Source organism: Anthonomus grandis, chromosome 17 (assembly GCF_022605725.1).
Source record: "Anthonomus grandis grandis chromosome 17, icAntGran1.3, whole genome shotgun sequence".
Lineage (NCBI taxonomy): Eukaryota > Metazoa > Arthropoda > Insecta > Coleoptera > Curculionidae > Anthonomus > Anthonomus grandis.
The window spans coordinates 11,683,147-11,703,907 of NC_065562.1; the positions used below are offsets into that span (position 1 = coordinate 11,683,147).

Genomic DNA, 20,761 nt, shown 5'->3' on the forward strand with positions numbered 1-20,761 from the left:
TTTTTATCTGCTAAAACGAATTTTCTATATATACTAAAAATTAGTAATATTCAAATTGTTTTAAATTTAGTATATTAAAATATAATATATTAGAATATTAAATAAGATTCTTTTATTTCCGCAGTTAAAGTAAAGTCTTAAAAAGTTAACTGATTTTTTGTTCTTTCTTTTAAATTCAGTTAAGATTTGGATAAAAAAGTTCTAGTAATATTTCAATTATTCCGACTGCTAATTTACTTCTAACTTTCTGGAAAAAGCATTAAAAGAAGTGCTGTGGCGAAATTTCTTTAGAAACTTTTTTGATTTGAATTTATAGTTTAATTCCAATAAATTTACCATGCTCAATTAAGATTTTTATTTCTTTTATTTCTTTTAAAATTGAAAACTTTTGATGCGCTACAGTTTAATTGTGTACAATTTTTTTATTTTAATTTAAGCCAACTTAAATTTTTTATTAGAAATTTTTATTAGAATTTATTATTTCCTCTCCTACATATTTAGAGTTTTGTTAAATGTAAAGTGATAAATCAAAAAATGAACATTTTCCTGATCTATTTAATCAAGAAAATACGAATATATTCACTTATGAAATATATGATATTACGAAAAGAAGTCCTGCTAGTAAGTACAAGTAATGTATGTAGTAAAAACCATAGAAAATACATTAAAAATTTAAAAACACCAAAAACCAAAAATAAACTAAAAAATAATTGTCAAATATTACAAAGCCCTTAACTAAATATAAATAATTAAAATACGTTTGATTTTTTATTTAAAAAAAAAACTGAAAATTGTATAATATATAACATGTTGTTGGTTTTTGAGATTTTCCCAATTGTTTCATTTATTTACAAAAACCTCTTTTTTTATTCTTTGATACCGTTTTTACTTTAAACCATAACTAAATTTTTTAAGGATAAAATATAAATTATTCTACCATATTTTGACTATAAAAACTAAATTTTAATTAAATATTAAATAGCAATATTTTATAAAACAGGAAAACGAAAAAGTAAAACCCTTGCTAAGTTTCGTTATCTATCCATCAAAATCTCGGGCATCCTGCACCAGAATTATGAAATAAACAGTTCCCTAAACGAACAAGATTAAGGACTATAAATTATAAACCATATTGACCACTTCCTGCTTCACAAACTTCGGAAATAAAAAAACTGGCCTTTTACGTGTGCTTCTACCTGCAACACGGGAACAAGTCCTCGAAAAATGGATGCAGTACCGACTAAATAAGCAACGACCCCACGTCTCGCCTGAGCTGTCAATGTCAATCCAATCAGAGAAAACATTAATTAAGACCAACCAGAAGAGTTACGGACCGTCAACAGAAAGCATGAATTATAAAACCATGAGAGTGATGCGTTACAGTAGTAATGTGTCATTGACAGTGTGAATTTAAAGAAATATCGATAAAAGAAGTTGACTGAAATTATTAATATAATTATTGAAATTAATGAAATACCAATGGAGCGTTAGTGAACATAAGAAATAGAAAAATAAAACGCTACATTATTTCAAATCGAACCACCCTTAAAAACTTCTTTGAAAAAAAAACGTCACTTTAGATATACAGGAGATATTTATTATTTGACAAAGGTCTGTCAATCAAACACATCATTGCAACATTGAAATGTTTATTCAACAGTGCCAAAAAAAATTAAATCGGTAAAAAATTGTGTATCATATTTTGGGTCATTTGAAATTTTGAAATACAAAAGTCTGAAATTACTAAATGAAAAGCCACTCTCTGAATATAAGACATTTCATTGATAATTCAAAAGAGCTCTATACTATCACGTATTTATGTTTTGTCGATAATAGCAAAGCTTTTGACAACGTAAAATGGGAAAACCTCTGGTCTATTCTTTCTGGCTGGATCTCTGAGAATATCAAGCGGCTATATTTTATATTTGTACACTTGACTTGACTGTGACCTAAATGGCCACTTTTATTGATCCATGTCTGTTTATCCATAGATTGACACTTCTTAGATAACTCCCATAAGAGCCAATAGAAGACTGAACGCCGATTAACTGATACGCCCTCTGAATATCGAGGAGTAGTACTGTCCGGAAGCGAAAATGGCCCTGAGACGTCATAATAGCGCGTAATTTAAAATTTGATTATGGTGCCAAATTTGAATTTCACTCTACTATACCGTGCGCTTAAAATTATGGTGTGTTCTTTGGTTGTAGACTTGAAAATATTAGTGCCCTTTACGGCCTAAACATAAATTATAATAGAACCAAAATTATAATCATTAATAAAGAAAATAATTATTACCCTAGCACTCAGATTATTGGACATTGTTAAGGTGTCAACATATTGGTCTATCTTGAAGCCTAAATAGAAAATACCGGGGGATATGATAGCGAAGTAAGACGACGTATTGAGCAAGGGGTTCAGCTTGAGGAGATCAGCAAAGATGCAGTTAAATAAAATAAGAAGGGACCAGAATATCACCAAACAAACTAAAATTAGTCGAATGATGAGAATGTCCTGGACAGCACATAAAGTAAATGCTTCTATTCTACAAGAAATACGTCCGTCAAAACGATTGTCCCGTATCATATACTCTCGAAAATTTCCAATTTTCGGACACATTAGTCAGAGTGAGAATATGGAATGGTTGGTATGGATGGCTTATTATTATACAAGGAAACCTAAAGAAGGAATGACGAGATGCAGTCAAGAGAGCTATCCAAAACATTAAACCTGATTGATATAGATCACAACCCATCTGTAAAGATGTTATGATTAGAAAAATATAAGAAAGCCTAAATAACAGATATGAACTTGATGGTATTTACACAGATTTTATTAAGCCTCTTAAAATTAAAAACTAATCATAAAGAAACAATATCAATTAGAATTTTTTTTGCTAACTGTATAAGTAATCCAGATCTGTAAATGACTTTTTATAATATAGTGAGCATAATTTTTTTAATATAAATTAAAACGTTTTATGTTATGGAAGAACCAATTAATATAGAAATTCTGTAATTATATTCGCATATTCGCAATCATTAATAAAGTTCAACATATAAAGTTAATCTGATAGGTAGGGTAATAAATACTTTATAAATTATTATTTTCAATATTAATTCGATGCATTTACTCTTTTGTAACTGGACATATTGTAATATCTGTGGAGATTTTAAAATAAATAAATAAACATATCTTGCGTAGAAAAGTGTTCTCAGCTAAGTAAATAAAGCACTGCTTAAAATTTTAAACAAAAAATAAAATAGGTATAAAGTTAATAAAATGATGACAATTTAGTGTTTTTTACTATTTAAAAAAAAGTAATTTGATCCTTAAAATTACAACTTTTTCCAAATTCGTAAAGGTCATTAAAACACATTTTTTTTTTAATGTAATTGATGTGTGATGTTTTAGTGTCTTAAAAGTCACCACCCTGTATGTATAAAAATATTTTACGTGACGTTTTTTACCCAAAATAAAACCAAATTATATTGAGGCCAATTAACACGAAATTTTAGCTAAAATAGAGGTCACTTAATTACGATATTTTGAACCATTTAATGTCTATTTTATAGGGTAAATTACTTGTAAAAGGCCATAATTCGGTTTCGATTTAATGCTTGATTAATAAAACTGAAATTATTTAATTATATTTTGTTTGTAAATAATATAGCTTAATTTGCTATATAATAAGCTAGAATTTCTAAAAGAAACGATAAAATGGCTCATTTAATTTGTTAACAGAAAATGTAATTAAAGCGCAATTTTTAAAACCAAGATTTACTAAAAATATTAATCACTAAATTTATGCTGATTAAGAAGACTTATATTCTACGTGCCTAAGAGCAAAGAAAACGAAAAAATATCTCCTAAAGAAATCTATAAACTTGCATTAAAACCTAGTAAAAGATATGATAAATAAAGTTTAAGCCCTTAATCGGTTATTCAGAAAATTCAGATAAAAAGTACGTTAAAATAAGCTGAAAAAGTGTTTCTCCTACTACAGCTAGTTAAAACAAAAAGCTATTGCTCAATGAGTCTTCATAATTATCATTTTTAACCTTTTTTCATCCTATGAAAAATAGCGGATTACCTGATAACTATTATAGAACTATTGATCTTAATTTATCGCAGGTTATCTGCCAAATGTTCGTAATGAAAATTTATTAGTTGAATGGCTGAAGCTCTTGCGAAAGGTTTAAATAATGATCCTGTTGTTATGCTTCGAACTAATTATTCACATCGAATACCCCTGTAATTCAAATATGCAAAGTTAAACTGTATCAGTTAGCATTGCATTTTATGATCCTGAAAATTGCAATTAAATCCAAAATATGATGAAATTTTAACAATACGTCCAGTAAAAATTAATATCGAACGTTTTCGATAATTCACTTAATTAACCTTTTGGATTTTTTTTTAATTCTTTGTATATTGTGAATAAAGCATACTGAATAGCAAAGTAATAAAAAAAATACAGTTAATTAACTAGACTTGAAAAAAAATTAGATTATAATGAGACTACACTAAAATTACATTTATTATAAAGCTGTTTAATTAAGCAAAAAAAACTAACAAAACAATACACTTCAACTTTACTACTTATTTATTTATTCATTTATTTAAAAAATTAAGGGGCTAGCACTTAATTTAACAAAAAATTAACATTAAAGTATTAAATATATAACTTATACTAACATTTACTTATAATAACTAGGGAATAATTTAAACCTGCTTTGACCTGTATAATTTATTAAACATTAGAAGGCACATTTCTAAACACAAATTTTATTTTTTCAAGATACAATTTTAGGTGAGTATGCATAAAATAGGCACCTTAATTGAACTAATATGACACACAGGCAAAGTTAATTATTATATTATAATAAAATAATTATATATAACTTAACTAATAAGTTAAAAATTAATAAATTAAAATTCACAGTCTTGTAATGTAACGATTTTGAATTTCGCAATCAACTCCATATATTAAAAGTGCAAAAAGTATTTACTAAACAATATATTAGTTAATAAATATCAGTGCTTAAGAGAAATACAAATACTATAAAAATAAATTTAAAAAATTAATGAATAGAATATATTTATTACAAATGCAAAAAACTTTACATTAAATAATGTATGTATATATTGCATTATTATTATTATTTAATATTTTGCATATTTTATAAAATACTTAACCCTTTTGCTCAGTGTGTACACATTTGTGTACACTGTGAATCAGAGAAGTAAAATTACAAAGTAAATTTAATCGTACTTTTTTCTTTTTTATATTAATAAATAGTTAAATATTATAGAATCATCATTTATAATGAGCCGAAATTGCCCGCTAACAGATAAAAAACTATTAGATTTAATAGAAGCCGGATTATCAGACATTGAAGGACTCAGTGACGGCGAATTCAATGAAGATGATGGCTTTGATTTTGATCCTGAAGGTATATTACTTGGAACTAGTATATTATATAATGTGCGTAGCATATATACTTTTTATCTTGTAGAATTACAAGCAATGAATGATGAGGAGGAAGAGGCTGAACCTGTTCCCAGCATACCTGTAACTCAACAACGTGAAGAGACTGAGCAGCTAGAACAAGCAGAACCTAAACCTGTTCCCAACATAATGGCAAAAACTCCACAAAAGTCGAAGAAATCCAATATAGAAGACTATTGGGAAAACAATGGTCTTTCAAAGAAAAAGGATATATTCTGGCGAAAAAATGTGCAGCATATCACTCCACCGATAGAGTGGCACGTTAGAGAAGAAGAACCAGTAGTTCAGCTAGAAAGTCCAGCGTTTTTTTTTTTGTAATTATTTTGCAGATATTTTCCAACCCATGATGGAATATACAAATCTTTACGCTGTTCAGCAAAAAACCCGCTTTGTTCCTACGACGGTTGAAGAACTAAAAACGTTTGTAGGAATACATATCATCATGGGTTCTACATTACCCAAATTAAGTTATACTGGGACCATAAATTACAAATTTCACTGATTTCCAATAATATGACTGTTAGCAGGTTTTATAAATTGCGACAACATATTCACTTCGTGAATATTCACGAAAAACCGGACAACAGTGACATATTTTGGAAGGTGCGTCCATTATATGATGCAATTAGGAGAAGATGCCTTTCCCTTCTATTGGAATCAAAATTCTGTGTGGACGAGCAAATGGTGCCGTTCAAAGGCAGTTTGAACGTCAAGCAATATGTCAAAAACAAATCCAAACCATGGGGAATTAAGATTTTTGCACTATGTGGTAGCAGTAGCATCTTGTATAATTTTATAATATATCAAGGATCTACTACTGAACTTGACCCACAGCAACTTGATGTATTTGGTTCGGGTGCTGCAGTGGTACTAAAATTATCTGAATGAATCTCACACCCTAGGGTACAGTTATATTTGGACAAATATTTTTCAAATTATAACTTACTTCAGTACCTTAGAAATAGGCAAATATATACAACGTGCATAGCAAGAGCTGAAAGATTTAAAAATCCGCCATTTTCGTCCGATAAGCATATGAAAATAAAAGGTCGAGGTTGTTCCGAAGAAATTATTAGCGGGGATGGGGAAGTCATAATGACAAAATGGTACGACAACCGGCCAGTTGTAATGGCATCAAATTATATGGAAGTTGGTGATAAAAGACCAGTGCCGGCGATGGGATAAAAAGGAAAGGACTATATTTACGTTTCAAGACCACAAGTAATAAATAACACAACTCTATAACATGGGGGGTGTTGACAAGATGGGTTTCCTTATTACGTTGTATCGGACTTTTATTAGGTCTAAAAAGTGGACTCTGAATGTAAACTGAGAATGTTTGCTCATGCCATAGATATAGCATGCGTAAACGGCTGGTTGGAATATAAAGAAAAAGCTGCTAACTTGGGTGTGGCTAAGAATGATGTCCTAGATTTGCTTCGCTTTAGAGCCTATGTTGCTGAGGTTTTAATCTGGAGGACCAGCAGCTGATAGTCCGGGTCCTTCAACGCCCAAACTGTTAAAAGTAAGACCAGAAATTAGACCAGTGGCCGAAGTTCGTTTGGACAGACTAGACCATTTGCCATCCATTGATGAAAAAGATATTGCATCCAGGTGTAAAGTACCAGGCTGTAAAGGACGGTCAAGAATTTTATGCCAAAAATGTAACGTTCACCCGTGCCTTAAAAAAAAAGCAACTCTTTTGCAATATATCATACAAAGTATTTTGTTGTTTTAATTTATCTTTTATACCATTGACTACCAATGTACACAAATGTGTACGTAAAAAAACTAAAAACAAATAAAAAAATTAAAAATCTGTTTACGTCAAAAAAATTAAAGAGTTGATCTATAAAAAATAAAATTTTTCTTTTAAAAAATGAAAATTCATAGGCGAAAGGTTTAAAATACCTTTGCATTTTTACGCTTTATAATGTCCTTATAAACACATCATATTTCTATTTTTACCAAACCTTAGATAATAAGCTTAAAATAAATACATTAGTTGATTAAGGACTTAAACAATAAATGAAGTCTCATGTTTATAAATATTAATAAAGCACTCATTCTAAAAACATTAAAAATTAAATGTCAATAATTTTTGTGTCTTAGGTTTATAAAAACAACACAGGCTTTAGGAAATATTAATAATTGCTTCCTCCAAAATTAATTATAGATTATAAAAAAATTTCATCATATTATCTTTCCGTAAATATGATTTACGTTTTCAATATCCTTTTTTACTTTAAACCATAATGCAGTATTTCTTTTTACAAATAGAAACAATAACTTAGGGCGCTCCTATAAATTAATAAGATTTTTTGTCAATACTCATGCAAAACAAACCTTTCAAATCCTGTTATTAGGTTCTCTAAGATAAATGTGACGTTTATGTTAAAGAAATTTTAATATACATTAAATCCTATAATTAAAATTTACATATTATTATATAAAATAGCGTAAGAATGACGTATTTGTTTATTTCTTATAGTATTTTTCAGCTTAAAATTAATTTAAAAGCGTATTTGTTTTACTTATCATCAAGAGGTTTCCTAAATGGTTTTTACGTCAGGGAATGTTTTTCACATTTCTGATTTAAAATAACATTATTTCACGCTTATTTGCCTAAAGTAATTAGTCAGGTAAATAAAAAATATTCAGTACATTTATTAATATTCCAGAAATAAATTGGGTATAATAATATTTTAATTACAACAATTTCAAATATATAATTAAATGTTATAAGGCTTAATGAAACTTACTAATTAATTTGTTTTTCATAAAGTTCCCTTACATCATAATTATAATGTGTATGACGCATATACAATTTGTTGCCGAAAATCTTTAATAACAGATTATATAACTAAAGGTAAACAATATTACTTAATACCCAAAAAATCCAACTTATTCTTAAAAGAATTGTTGCAAAAAAAATTATTAATATATTATTATTGTAATAGATATAGACGTACCAAAAAATATTTCTTTGTTTGGTTATGTTTACATTGGCATTCTATTTGTATTGAAGATATATAACTGTCAAGAAATATATTAACGCAACAGCATTAAAATTTTTTTAATCTAATTAATTTTTAAAACATGTTTGCAATTCTTTAACATTAATATTAAAAAAATAGAATAATAGTTGCCATTTATTGCATTAAGACATTAATAATTAATTAATTTTGGCTTTATGCTCATTGGTTAAATATATCAAATTTTTTTAGATATGCCCTTTAATTATTATAACATGTTTAAAATGACAAGTATTATATTATATATGTATATAATGCAAAACACAACTATTAGGAGTCATATAAAGTACACTAATACTTATTAATTCAATAAACAAACAAACATAACTACCTAACATAGTAGGTACTTTATTTTTTCAAAAATTCAACAAACGAAGGAAATTAATATCTATGAACCTCTAATTATTACTGACGAAAAAATTATTTTTTTTGCTCGATGTTAATTGAATTTATAAGCCAGATCCATAATTTAATGCTTATCATTTGTCATATATTAACATATTATGTTATAGTGTATATGTTAGTATAAATAAACGAACAAATATTAGTTTTTGTTATTGTTCATAGGTTTATCCTATCGTATTCTAAAGTTAACTTAGATATACTTTCCTATCGATATATTCAATGTACAAAATCCTAACCTAAACCTAATCTATGTCCGTTCATCTATAACTATTATTCACAAAAAATTTTTTAATATGGTTGCTGTTGATTGCTTTAATACCAATCTTAATAACAGGTATTTAAATAGGCTCGTCATTCATTGAATTACTATAGAAAAGCAATGGAAGAATAATGCCAGTTATTTAATACACAATTTATTATAATTTTTTATTTAATAATTCAAGGAGCAATATCAATAACCTAATGCACGTGGGTCTTTAAATATAAATAACAGTAGAACTTTTAAATACTTGCTGTTCATTGAACTAGCGTAGATTACTTATGAGTATGATGCATAGTGGATTAAAAAACGATCATTATTAGCACTATGTTCATCTCAACATAATTTAACTTTCGAGAGACATACGTTGTGAATAATTCACTACTAATGAATTAATTTAATGTTAAATATTAATAACATTTTATCCGTATGTCCAGGAAGTCATCATTGCTTAGTTTAACATTCACAAGCTACTAATTCAATGAATAATGAGAAATATGATGTACATCATTACTAACTATTATAAGTTCTAATTAATGTTTATTAGTTTAATGAACAAAGTTAACGTCAATGAGTCGTTGAATTTAAAAAAGAAAATATGATTATTGTTTTTTGATTAACCAACTTGTTCCAGATATTCGTTATATTAATAATCGGCTTATATTAGTCTTTTGATCATAAGTATAACGTACAGCATTTATAGCTTAATTACTATAGAGCACAGTTAGTTCATTACTGTTTTTTAATTCAATGAACGTAGTTGACAAATTATTTATGTACACAAATCTATATACCAATGTTTATGATGATTACAAATAACAATCTATTTTATTACACTCACTATTCATTGGTATAATAAACTATATTTTGTAATAATAATTGAAATGGACTTATAATTTATTGATTTATTATAGGAGAGCAATGAAAACTGTCCGTCAATAATTTTATAATAAGCGATTACTATTAGTGTAGTAACTCAACTACCAAGTGACATACGTAGTTAGTTCGCTACTCAATAATTCAATGTTCAATTTTAATAACCTAATGTCCACGTATATTATTATTAAAAGATCCCTTAAGCTATTAATAAAATGCCCAACTTAATTTAATAATCAATAGTCATTCGTAAAAATTATTATAGGGAATGTATTTAAGTCACCATTGTTTTGTTTAATATTCAAAAGCTAAAGGTTAATCTAGCTATCACTACTTTATTAGTCATTAGTTGAACGTACCGTATTTATAGATACTAAGGAAGTTGCGTCTTACATATGTCTATGTACGATTAATTATTACAAAAACTTGTGATTTTAACCTATCATTAGTTCGGTTACATTATACCTAAAGAACCAAAACTAGTTAAAACCTTAAACCGCTATTGAATGACTAACATTAAAAATTAAATTCTAGTAATATATGTGACTTTTAACGTATGTAAACCTAGGTAAACTTGATACCGACCAAAGAAAAAACCGCAACAGAAACCAAATCCATTTTAACTTTCAAAGGTGACCTAGACCTTGAAAAGGATCGACGTAGCCCTGACAAACAATTAACAATTTATAGTTTGCTATTTAAACCTCAATTGCAAATAAAATAATGATATTACACATGTATGAAATTAAAGCAATTTTGTAATCTCAATACCTGCATTCATTAGATAAATAATAATAATGAGGAGTGTTTGTTTAATAAATAAATTTAAATAATCGTGTATAAATTTGCATAAAAGTTGTATTAGCTAGGAGAATAGGAACATTTTAATAATCATTATTTAATATACAAGTATTTTAGAGGTTCTTATTTATATTAAAGTCTAAGGCGTATTTCCGCTTATATAGTAATTTAATTAAGTCAAAAATGTGCGTTTTAAATGGAGATTAAAATAGGATTATAAGAATAAAATTTAATTTGCTATCACAGAAAAATGGCGTTTACTGATCTGCCAAAGAAATGTAATTTTTTTTTTATTTTAAATTTTTGTTCAAATTTTCCTTCAAATATTAAGTAATGTTAATTATAATAAATTGGCAGTTTACACAATCCAAAAAAAATCTGCTGAAAGCAAAATAATTTTTTTTGTAGAATCATTAGTGAAATATTATCAAAAAGCGTGTTTTTGACTCTTGGCAGAAATCTCGAGAACAATAAATCTAACAAAACTAACGTTAATTAAAATGTATATAAAAAAGAAGGCTTTTTTTATATTGATATCCTTTAATAAATTGATTTACTTTTAGATAATAAAAAAACTCAACATATAATATTAATTTATACTAATAATATTAGATTAAATGACAGTTGAATTAGTGAATATTGAATCATGATATCGGTGACTAAATATTCAAACAAAAATAATTTATTTTAAATCAATTTCTAATGAAAAAGTGTCTTAATTGCTTAAATCGTAGTTCTCTATCTTTCTCTGTGTTGAGCTAGAGTTTACCCTGATAGATCGCCTTGTGGTAATTTTACGTCTCGTAAGAAAGAAATGTTCTTCAGAACATTTTTATAGCAAATTTTCTATATAGGGTATTAGTTTTAAATATAGGAGAATGACTTTGGCTTATTTTAAGATTAAAGTTTTTTATCGACGTCGGTTTGTAAATGTTTTGTTACCAATCTACAAAGTGTAAAAAAAATTTCTTATCTTTCCCTTATGGCTTCTGTAATTTTAAGGTATACAGATCCAAAGTAAATACAAAATTACACAATAAAAGTATGACACTAAAACACAAAATTAATAATTACAGGATAATAATTTTTTATGCCCTTTTTTCTCCCTCTGAATTTTTTAGTAGTAGATTCTTAATTTTAGAAAAATTTAGTTAATTTTAGTTGATCAACGCTAAAACGATTAATTTCAAGTTGCATGTTATATTAAAATGAGATAATTACAGTTACAGATAAATTTCCCTAATATTAGTCATTAAGGTAATTGTCGTATGTTGCATAATTCTTTGCTATATCCTAATCGTATTTAAAAGGGAAGGTAATTCCTCCTCTGGATTTTGTTTTAAGGATTAATTTCTGCAACCTAATAGTAAAGTTCAACTTGATCTTTACTTGATTTAATTGTTTTCTTTATTGACATTGCCAAATTTTCAATGATTTAATTTATTTTTGTTTAAATTAAATAACTATTTATGGACCGGAGAGTATTTAGAAGAGAACCAAGAGTATTTAATCAAAATAACCCGAAATACGTTAAAATGATTAAGTCTTAACCCTTTACGTAAAACAAGTAAAAGAGTTATCCCTTTTCGTTTATACACAATATTTAGAAATACCCGATATATCTCATAATGAATGTTATTTTTTACACTTAGGAAATTCTCACATTCTCACCCAAGAGAATAAACTGCATAAGATTGGCCACTTGCTTAGCCACAACATAATATTAATTTCAAACAGGTTTTAGCTATAAAGTAACTCGATAATTTTGTTAAACCGCTACAACTCCCACCTTTAATGAACCCGGGGATCACCAAATCGCCGGGTTTTTTGATTTGTCTAAGAAGTTTTTCCATCGCTTCGTTGCTCTAGATAGATTCATGGTTTTTCATTGAAAACGTGTATATTTGTCGCAATATATCAGTTATAAATATTTCCTTTCTTTTCGTAATAATAATAATAGAAGGGCAACAAAAGAAATAAAGGTGGCCTTGTCCGGCCTGTATGCTGGCCAGTTAGACGGTTTGCTTCGGTAAATAGGAATTTAGCAACCGGGTTAAGTTCAATTGTTATAATTATTGTGATTTTGATCTTGGGTGGTGCGTTAGGTGGTATATCTGGTTTTTTTGGTAAGTTTATTTTTTATTTGAGATTTTTTTATTTTGTATAAATGATGGTGTTTCTATAATAGTAAATTACAAAAAGACCTAAACTCGTCTTAATCCTTCAAATAAACGTAATATTCTTTACTTTTTTGATTTTCCATTATTTGAGATAACGTAATCCTACTTTAATAAAAATACAGATTTTAGGTGGGTTAAATTATAAGAGCTAAGATTCTTTACTGGGATAACAATAAGTAAATATTTCAGCTTTTTAAATATATATCGCACATTCTTTAAACTTTACTTTAATGAACTAACGAATACAAATACAGTTTACTGTTTTGATATATTTAAGAAAATAAATAATATTGGTCGTCTTGTGAAAAATCTACGCAGGATTCAATTGCATTCTTGTAATCTCATACAGCTGCAATAGGCAACAGTAACCACTTCTGCAGCATGTACTAAAAAAGGAGACTCTTCTGCTGTCTTCTTGAATCGCCCTCATGTATGTACGTCATTCATTCATTCATTCTTTTTTATTGGTTATTCGGTTTTTATTATTCTTTATTCATAATTTCTATATAAAAATAAATTTATGTTAAAACAAAAGCTAAACTATTTAAAATTAAATTAACTTTAGTTAATGGAAATTACCTTATTAGTATAGTGAAGAAAATATGTTAAAAGAAAAACATAAATAAAAACATTGCAAATTTAGTGAGTTTGCCTAAAATGTCTGACATTTAAAAATTAGATGTTAAAACACACTTATATTTAAAATTAAGTGCTACGGTTTACCAGGTAAAATATTTAATTTATTCAAAAGTTGTTTATTAAATTTTCATGGCACTTTAGGCGACGAAATATTTATCAAGTTTGGTGTCCCATAAGCTCCTTTACTTTTGACCATTTATATTATTAATAGGCTTAAATTTAAGACTTTTTACACCTTAAACACATCTGTTTTACAGATAATATGGCAATTTGATAAAAAGTAGAATTTTGGCATTAATTAAAAATTGAGGATAATTTTTTAAAACTGAGCAGAATGTAAAAAAAACTAACATAAATATAATTTTTAATAAATAAGAGTTTTCTTCCAAAACAATGAAATTAAAAGTAGCAAATTAAAACACTGGTAGTACTCATGATGATGTTGTAATTCTTTTGCCATCAAGTACATGACAGATATGGGGAGCCAGATTATGTCAATCCAGGTAATTACTCAGGAAATATCCAAACCTAGTTAAGATTACTGTAAGGTCGTAAACTAAAATAGGAAGACTCTGTAAACATTAATTTTTCAAAGGCCTTTGACTCTGTCTCGTACAGTAATAGAATTCAGTTTCTCTCTATTAACCCATTAAGGCCCAACTTTTTTTTTTAATTTCCATTTGGGTTTTGGTTAACATGTTTGTCTTATATAATATATGTAATCACATATTGAAATATAAAAAAAAAACAAATAAGTAAATACAAAAACTTCATATATTACAAGATAAAACTAATGTACTGATAAAAAAAAATCAGAGGTGTTTATGAAACATGAATTAAAAAACTAATTTTTTTTTATGAAAATTATTCAAACAATAAGGTACACAAAGAGTGACATTACATTTTGAACAAAATGTGCGAGGTTTACTTTGGCATGTGTTAAATTGACATCTCCTTTGCTTTTCTCTCTTGGCTGCCAAGTAATTCTTGCTATCATATTTTACGTTTTTTGTAACATTACTCCGAGACGTATTTGACAAACTCAAGGGACGACCAAAGGCTACTCTTCTTCCATGACCAATCTTTTGGTATAAATAAGCCACGTCCATCCTGAAGTCTTTTATGGATTTTTTTCTTTTCCGGTATGGATCATGTTATAGAGAATTGAGCTATTTACGATCGACATGTCTATCACTCGAGTAAAAAGGCACCAATACCATTTTTTGCCTCGTACTGATATGTGATGTTTTTCAAGCAACCAGTCATGGTGGTCCACCCCTCCCATATGCTTATTGTAGTTGGCAATCAAAAGAGGTTGTGCAACTGGAACACGACCACCTTCTTTTTTGTTCCATCTTAGTACAATAGTGGTTGGTAAAAGTGTTTCAAAGTTCGTTGCCACCGAAACGCACCTGCTATCATTCTATTTGACTACAAGAATTTTTTGGCTACTGTCAAAGTGCCAGTCATAGGCCCCTCTCGGTTCCTTTTCGAGTTCTTTGGATGACTTGGTGGGACACTTGGATGATCGATTTTCCCTTATGGTTCCTGTAGCTCGGAAGCCTTTTTCTTTTAGGCTACACAAGAGGTTGTAACTCTTAAAAAAGTTGTCAAAGAAAATAATGTGTCTGTCAGGATTTTTTACAGTTTCCAGCATACTTGTTACGACTCTTGTCTCTAGAGGAATCTTGGGCTCTGCTGTTGATTTATTATCCTTGCCACAGTACAAAGCAAAGTTGTAGCAATACCCATAATCACTACAAAGCGCCCATAATTTGTATCCAAACCGTATAGGCTTTTTTTGATAAATTACTTTAGGCCATGGTGACCAAAATATTTTCCAATCATCTCATCAATCTATAGAAATGTATGGAAGACTCCCCATTGCTGAAATTTAGTATTTGTTGGCTCAAAGAATGGCCTTATTCTAAATGACTTATCGTCTTTGTTATCACTTGCAAGGGAATTGTCAGCAAAGTAAAGACAAGATTTTATTTCTTTGTAGGCATTTCTGGAAAACGCATTTTCCACTAGAGGAACACCCAAATCTTCTCTTTCAGACCAATAGTCTCTTTCACTTGGTAAGGCATGATAGCCAGAAAAAATCAAAAACCCGATAAAAATGTTGAGGTCCTCCGAAGTTACAAAAAAATCATGTTTATTTTTCTGTTGGGCGTATCTCATGGTCTCTGTTTGAAGAAGATTATAAAGATCGTCATCAAAAAACTTCTCAAATATTTGTAGTGGTGTTAATTCCTGTAATTCTTCTTTTATTTTGTGAAAAGCTTCGGCACAACCTTCTTCTTCAATATTTTCATACATTTATTTAGTGCTGCATGCAACTTTTTTCCTTTTTATGAAATTTGACAGCGGTAGATCATCTTCTGATTCCCAATCATTTTGTTTTTCTACCTGTATCTCCACAACCCTGGGACGTCCTGGACATCAACCGCTTCTAAGTCACCATCGTCGATATCATCTACGTCCGTCAGTTCATCCACCTCGGGAGGTAATAGCGCAATATCAGCATCTATTTGGTTAGAATAGAGATATTCCACCGCATCGTCTGAGTTCTTAAAACTATGTCTATTCATCTTTTGCCAGTCTAAAAATAATTTTAAAAAAATATGTAATAACCCAGTGTCCTCATTTGAGGACACAGAGATTTAGGTTAGGTTTTCGGCTAAAAAAATTCAACTAGAAATATCATAATATTTTTACAATATTTCTACATCTCTTTGGTTGTAAAACACACTAAAGACAGTATCTTACCCCTAATACTAAAGGAAATATGACCTATGGGCCTATAGCAGGTCTTTTTAGTCAAAATCTTTAAGAAACAACGTGATTTTCGCCGGACAAGTAAACACAAACACTAGTAAATACCACCTGCGTAGGCACTGCTCTAATGCATTAGACAGCCGTCGCCAATCGCCAACCTACTCGGGCGCTCTCATCCCCACCAATTTCTGACCCTTGATTCCAGTTTGGTCAGATCTGAAATTGCACAAGGTTTACCTTTCATCTTACTCATAAATAAAATAATTAAATTTTATTTATTCTTATTATTTGCAAATAATATAAATTTGCACTTTAAAACTCACCTGTTTGCCTCAAAAATCAGTATGACTATGATATTGATAAAAAGATTCTTTGGAAAATGACTAAAATTATAAATTGCGGTGTTTGGCAACTCCTTGATATTTATTGCATCTTATAGCTTGTCAATTAGAGCCTTTCGCATTCTTACCCCTTTGGTTTCTCGAGGATTACCTGTACTAGGTGTAATTTATGTTTTTAACAAGCTTCATAATGATGCTATGATTAAGTGTTCGTAACCTTAAATGCAAAATGAAATTTATCAAAAGTCCCACTATTTCTGTCAAAATAACATTACACGTAACGTAACTATGGTAAGTTTTCACCTTCTAACAGGTTGCAAATGCTGGGATTTGCTCTTAATCGTTAATATGATGTAGTGGATATAAGTTCTTCCAATTTTAAGTAGTGCCTGACCAAATTTGTAGAATCACGAAATTTGCGTAAATATTTTATAATATTTATAGGATTTTACAATATCGTGGTTAAAGGTTAGTTTGAGTCTCTACTAAAAATATCTAACAGAATGTTTAATCCTGTTGATGCTTCTAAAAACAAAAGCCAACATTTCGACATATTGGACTTAGAGTGAACTTCGCAAAATTCCAAAAACAGAAGCTCTGACAAGACAAGCAATAAAAAACTGCCAAAAGTAAAAATATTTAAGTGTAAATATTACTAACGATAAAACCTTAGTAGATGCCATTAAATATAGAAATATACAGGGAGGGAAAGCTGTGTTGATGTAAAACAATATAGATAGATGACATAGAGACGAAACAATTGAAATGAAAGAGAATGACGTACGAGCGACTGACAAAACAAAAATTGATGTAGACTCTAACAGGAAGAACGAAGACAAAGACCAAGAAGAAGCTAGAGAGAGGGAATAGATCTATAGAATTATCTAGAAAAATGGACAATAGGTGTCGCAAAACGTCGGAGAAGGTTTGCAGTCCGACTTATATCAGACTTATATAAGGCATATATCAGAGGTGCCAAATTATGGATTCGGGAAATACCAGTGGTGACAGATTTGATTTATTATTCAAAGGTATTTGAACTGTTTTCTAGCCAGAATAACTTAACAAAACTTTATGCAAAAACCAAAGGACGATCTTTTCCTAGCAATAAACCTATAATCCAACCTATTAAAAGTATTTTGTTTAGTTTATAATACCCATAACAAGAAGCAGAAGACTTAATTAGTTGAGAATTAATAATATTCTAGTGATATTGTCTCTCTTAAACTAAAAACATAAAGCGCTATTAAGTTAATTTAAAACAAATTTATGAATCAATTCATTGCTTATTATAATTAACGAGTAATTAAAACAACTTTAGTGTTGTAATGTTATAAGCTTTTGGTCTAAACAGTGCTATTTAAAATTATTGAACGAAGTCTTTACGAGATTTAAGTTAAAATAGATTATTATCTTAAACTCAAATAATTTAATTTTAATTTAGTTTAAGTTTAATTTTACAATTTTTAAGGCAATTCAAATACTTTTATTAATTATTTACTTAAAATAATGAGCAGGACGTATTTTTTTTAATGAGCCTAAACAGTTTTTGGCCCACAGAATTAAAACTATATATTAATATTAACCAAATAATAATTTCATTAACATTGAATAGTAAGCGGCAATTAACTTATCCGGGATAAATCATTAAAATGCACATAAAAAACCAATTAACATAGGTGCTGACATAAGAATTATTCCTACATGAGTTGAATTCTAATTAGATAATAAACAAGTGCAGTCTATTCTTTATTTGAGATATAATTGGGTTCAAACTGATTGTTAAGTGACTAATTAACTGGTCTTTTTTCTTCTATACGTCAAATTAGAGTGTCATTTGATTTATAAATAAACGAATAATAATTTTGTTACGACATTATGAGGAAGTTGGCAGTCAATTTTTTTTTTTGCATATAGAAATGATAAATGGCATTCACCCTTGGCTGAGTTAAGTACTATAAAAAAAATAATTTAAAAATTTAATATAGTAGGTTAACTACCGGAATACATGCAAAGCCAGACAGTATGAAAGTAAGAACAAATATAGCCTTGGTGTAGTATCAGCAGACTTTGCCTTTTTATTGCCATTTAATGGGTCAATATATCAAACTGTGTAGGAAAGCCAGTTACTGAGTAATATGTATAAAAATTTAAAAGAAAAACAGGGTAAGAAATAAAGTACATTTTTATTATGATTTATTTATATATCGTTCATTTTATAATAAGATAGGTATAATAAGTATATTAAATTTTACGTAAAGTGTCTTTATGATCCTAATGATACCTATAATAGCAGAAACGTATTACTAAAGAGTCGTAATTAATTTTTTAAATAACAAAGTAGTTCAAATTGGTCTAAAAGATCGAGAGCCATATCAGAAATTAATACTGTATTTATAACAAACACATCATGCTTAAACTTATAAATTTATAAAAAAAGAATAAAATTTATAGTAATATTTTATTGGATTGTTCAAAGGCATTTGATATGGTTATAAACTTCTACACAGCAAAGGATATATTATCATATATTATATATTAACAATCAAAGGTTATTTTTTTAGACGTAGATTCATATGTTCTCTAATAAATTTTAATTCTGACTATGCTAGAATTAATCAAAACTTTTATAGGAAAAATCTTTAAGGGGGATTTATGAGATATTGAGTTACTTAGAGAAAATCTCGATATACCTATTGACGAAAGCAAAGAAGATACTGTTTTCCAACATCCACTGTCTTACTATTTATATAGTCAAAATCTTCACCTTTCAGAGGTATTTCAATCTATTGTTAAGTTTTGCTCCAATTTTTGTTTAAATTTCTCCATATTTTCTGGTTTTAAGGAGGGAGTTATTTTTTCCCTTTTTGTTTTCTTTTGCCTTGTATACATTTTACTTCTTTGCTCAGTATTTCTTTCTAATTAGTGGTAGAATTCATAAAATTCCTCCTTACTGTAGGATGCAATTGGTGCGTAAACTTGGACGATATTTAAATTGCACAACTAACAACTATACTTACTCCATCAATATACGTTAAAAATATATACTATATACTTTAACAAACCAATATAGTGTATATACTTTAAAAAAACAATAGAATTTCTACATAACTTTAAGTAAAATTAAAAATACAGAATTTCATATTAGCAAGAATTGTTTTCCTAGAAAATATAAAAAATAGAAATTAGAAGTAAAATATATATATTATAATATTATCTGTATATAAGCAAAAAAGCAAAACACTTTCATTAAACAAAATAACCTTTTCCGCATAAAAGCAAACATTCCAAATATTTGTCTTACTGACCTATAACCGTGGTTTGACATAACCACAAACATAACACACATATTTGTTTGTTTTGTTCCTTTCATTAGTCGCAGTAGTATTTGCGACTTGGGTAATGTAATACTTAAAACGATATCTAATTTTAAGATGACCAAGATATATCATATAATACATTTATTATTTTCATCTAAATAATTTTAACGCCAAACAAAAGGTCTTGACTAAAAAGCCTCTATACTTTCTTCCACTACAGTATCTTTCAAAATGCAATACGGTTGGTTTTCTCAAGCGTAAAAAATTAGACTATAGCATAGAAATATATTATCCGGTTAATTATTATATTATAAGTTTTAAGTCTTTATAAGGCACCGTCTCATTAAATGTATATAGTTTTATAAGCTACAAAAGTCTCGCTTCTATTGAAGGATCATCAGGACTAAAAATAATTTAAAAATTTTATAGAAGAAACCTTTTTTATCATATTTTATAAGCAATTTTTCTGTGTGTATGATTTTAGCAATAATACTTAACCAAGAAACTACGGTCTTAATTGGAGCTACTCTTTAAACTTTATATTTGATTTGTGTGTCGTAATTTAATGTTATATCCTGTATTTTAACCTCGGTGGTAACTGTAGAGTTAAGT

At 28.3% G+C, this 20,761-nt stretch overlaps 1 protein-coding gene across 2 annotated transcripts in view; it reads left to right on the top strand.

Moving 5' to 3' along the window:
* The window catches only part of LOC126746213 (UNC93-like protein), an 88,887-nt gene that overhangs the window by 31,430 nt on the left and 36,696 nt on the right, over positions 1 to 20,761 (top strand). The window contains exon 1 of one of the 2 annotated variants that reach the window (XM_050454368.1): positions 12,747 to 13,014. The exons of the other annotated variant lie outside the window; for it this stretch is intronic. The gene's annotated coding sequence lies outside the window, so the exon portion shown is untranslated. Of the gene's footprint in view, positions 1 to 12,746; positions 13,015 to 20,761 lie in introns of those variants that run through there. 2 annotated transcript variants of the gene reach the window in all.